We start from the raw sequence: 4,217 nt of genomic DNA, 5'->3' as shown, positions 1-4,217 counted from the left end.
GCTCGATCCGCCCTTGTACAAATGTAGAATATTGTTTTCTGTTATAGAGAAATCTCACTTCTTACTAAAATAAGACAGTTTGGATGTATAGATGTTTATAAGAGTTTGTAGTCTAAACTGCTGTACGGATCTCTATGAAATTTGGCACAGGTGTAGAGCATAGTCTGGAAGAACACATAGGCTACTTAGTATTTTTTTTAAATCACTCGCGGAAGTATTAACGGGAAATAGTTTTATTATAAACCTCAATTTAAAGACAAACTATGTCCGATTTCTTTTACTTACCATTCGGTTAGTATTTTTGTCACGTGTTGAAATTTAGTTCAACCTAACACTAATGAATCATTATGTAATAATAAAATAAATGGGAACTTCACCCCAGCATAAATTATACACTTCCTTTCTATTTCTAATCTGATTTCAACAATAAATTCGTATAAAGCCGTCATCAGCGATTATAAAAAGATCCATTCACACGAGTATGTGATGTTTTTAATTCTGTGGTTTCAAAAAACAACAATTGGAAGGTTTCCAGACGGGCGATTAAACATTGACAAATGACCTCTTGAATCCACTTACATTATACACGGTTTAAAATTCATCGCCCAATTAAATGAAACAATAAAGCTGAAATGTGTTTGTATCAATTTTATTGAAATCGATTTACAAATCGATGATTCATTTAAACTTTTGACAGTGCCAAATACATACATGCTAGCTAAGAACTAACATTTTGATATATTCAATAAGTAAAAGAAATTGATGGAAATGTATATGTAACTAGCTGTTCCCCTGCGGATTCATCCGCGTGAAATTATAAAAAAATTATTTTATTGTTTACATTTGCCAAATTATTAATTACAAATGTCAAAATGACATGACATGACAACCTTGCTTCCTTGATGTTGGCAGCAACTTATGGTCTCTTTCCCACATGAGGGTTTTTATCCAAAATATTTATCCCCTAAGTTTAATGGCGAGAAAATATTTAGCCTAAAGCCTGACGTAAGTGTAGGGCTGTTTATTAAAAAATGAATTATTCGAAAATATGCTGTGATTGCTGACATCTTAGGCAACAAAGAAGTGTGTGTTTACGCTTTATTATAATGGTATAGATTGGACGATAAGTAGAAACCAAGATGGCAAAACATGTTAAAGACGTTAAGTTTAAATTGCACAATTTAAACTCTACGGACGAAATGTTAAAAGTAAAGACGTTAATTAAGTCTAGTTAAGCACGATATTAAGTTCTAAGCAAGTTTTTTAATGCCGTGTATAAAGATGATGCAATCAAAAATACGCAGTACGTTAAACTTTTATTAAATAGCCAAAAACAACATTTTAGAATTTAATCTAAACCGGACGTAGAAAAACGGAGAAACTGAAATTTATAAACACGCTAAAGACTTTGAGAGACCATTCATTCAAGATTCGGTTAAAGACCTTTGTTAAATAAATAAACACGTAGCCGCTCAATGCTTCCCGCGAGTTGAAAGCGAGCGATAGAACAGCGACTGCGTGGAGCTGCCTCATTAAACAAATCCTAATTCGTTTACAATCGCCATACTCGTAATGTAGTTAGATAATTGACGTTTTTCATTTATTGAAATACAAACAATTTATTGAAATATTCTAGTCAATTTGACTTCAAATTTTATTTATATTTTATAAAAATCTCGATTGTCTTACTAATATTTTAAATGCGATAGATTAGATGGACGGATGTTTTTTAGAATTTGTAACCTAAACTGCTGAACAGATCTAGATGAAATTTAATATAGAGGTAAAGAACATACAGGCTACTTACTCTTGACTTTTTTTTAATCTTAGGGGACGGAATCGCGGTCGATAACTATCATATAATAAAAAAGATATTACGTTGAATAAACTGAAAGAAATTAATGTGGATCCATTCGAGTGTATAATTTCATTGATTTACGTTTAAATATGGACATTTCGTGTGAATTGTGAGGCCATTGATATGATACAGCACCATTGCACTTGATGCATTGCTGTGGCTGTACATCGGAGCCTAGGGTATTAACTGTGACGCCGCAGTGGACATTAAATTTACTGCAATATACTATCCGAATACATCGATCATAAAGTTTCTAGCATTTGACAATTGAATGAAATAAGAAAACAGATTGTAGATGAACGTAATAAGTCTCGTTTAGCTTTTTGCTAAAGATATGCTAATATGCATTACATTTACCATAGACTACAATGTTTTTAACGTACTGTAGACGTTACTTGATCTTTGTCCTTTGATTTTGACATTGACAGCTTAATCTTTGACGTTTGACTTTTTTAACATTGCATCTGGAAGAAAGATCGATTGTTTGTCAATTGTTTTTATATTTCTTTTCGTAGACATTAGCATTTTATTAAAGTTTCGACTTACTGTGTTTTTGTAAGCTGAAATACATTTTGTGCAAATTTGTCTGTTAAAATAAATTCAATAACCGAGTACCAAGCAATTTAATTTACAAATAATTAGCATAGCATGCTTCATTAAGCATTTTTTAATATGTTATGAATTTTGAAAAGATCTTTTTTTCATGCGACTACCTGCGATTATTGATTCTAAGTGCACGGACTCCAGCGTCAGGGCGTCCTCCGGACGTCTTGCCCATCGGGTGGTCGGCACGCGACTGGCACCTAGCGCCTAGTCGCACCCGGCCGGAGTGCGTACGGTGCCATCTAACGGCCGCCTAGAACAACTGCAGACAGGATAATATTAACAAATCTACAAAAAATATAATACTTTTACATCTAATTATAAAATCAGTAGCCCACGTACGTCCCCCACCGATAGGCTCGGAGCCTACCCTAAGTTAGAGGTGTCTAGACCATAGTCAACCACGCCAACCTGGTGAGGGTTGACTTCCTAAATATCTTTGCAATTTCTTCGCAGATATGTGCAGGTTGCTTTTTAATGTTTTTTACTTCACCGAAAAACTATAACGATGTCCTATATACCCCAATATCTCGTCTACTTGCATGCCTTATGGCCGGTTTCCCAGCTGCTTTTAAGCAATCGTTAGTGTTTTTGAATCGATAAATTCATGAAATACTTTTGCGAACAACGTAACTTGAGTTTTAACTAACTACTCCGTTAAAACATAGGTCAACTAATGAATCACTAAATAAACAAAAAAAAGTGGAAACTTCGGAAACTCAAACTCAGCATCAATTTACTAATTAACAAAGTTAACACCAAAGACAAGAAATGGTGTTAATCAGTGTATATAGACTATAAAGAATACGGGTTTAGATAAAATATTTTATGCCGCCGCCACTGCACAGCGCCGAGACGGCTTGTAGTTCGTAAAACACAAATGTGAGGGAATATTGGTCATAAAATGAATACAAAAACGACGCCTAATAAACCCGCCTGATACTGAAATCGGCCATCTTTATTACTATTGGATGCATAGATGTCAAAACGTGTCGAAAACTAACAACTAATAAACCAAAGAATAAAACTCAGAAAGGACAAGTTTGGAAATTGCATGAACGTTACCTTCGTTGTGAATATTTTTAATCTTAAATACGTTAAAAAATCACAAAATTAAAATAAGATTAAAAAGAAAAAATACGAATGATTTTAAAATATTCCCAATATAGTCGAAAACGTATCAAAATAGTTTGCAAAATGTTAAAACGTAGTTCGGAAATTGAAATCCATTTGGTGTGGTTCCCGCCGCCCGCCGCGAGCTATCTCCAGCGATCGGAATGAGTTTCATCGCATCCTCATCCAAGTTTCAATATGTATTGATATCTGTTATCATCCAGCATCACAGAACATATTTTATAGATTTAAAAACATATTGTTGGATATGAACACAAGTAACGTTTTGTGTATTTTTTTATATGCAAGATTTTATTTGCTTTTATTATTGTTAGTCCCTTACTTAGTTAAAACATAATTTTGTATCTGAGTGTTCAAAAAATGAGATCCGTTTCGTTCAGATTTACGCTCATAGACCGACAATTTCATAATGCTTTTTAAGTGGGAATTTAGTCAATTTTAAATAACTAAAAGCCGAATACTAAAACAACATCTTAACATTAACAGCGTCTTAATTGTTAAGGCCACACTTAACTCCAAAATCCATTAAATTACGTTTATCAGATTGTGTAGAGCTTCCGAAACGATATGTAAGAGTCGTTTCAGTATCCTATGTCTTATTCTTAATACTTAAAAAGACATA

The sequence above is a fragment of the Papilio polytes genome, unplaced genomic scaffold, assembly GCF_000836215.1.
Source record: "Papilio polytes unplaced genomic scaffold, Ppol_1.0 DF821845.1, whole genome shotgun sequence".
In the NCBI taxonomy this organism is placed as follows: Eukaryota; Metazoa; Arthropoda; class Insecta; order Lepidoptera; family Papilionidae; genus Papilio; species Papilio polytes.
The sequence above is the reverse complement of the archived record's forward strand: the minus strand, read 5'-3'. Positions refer to the sequence as shown.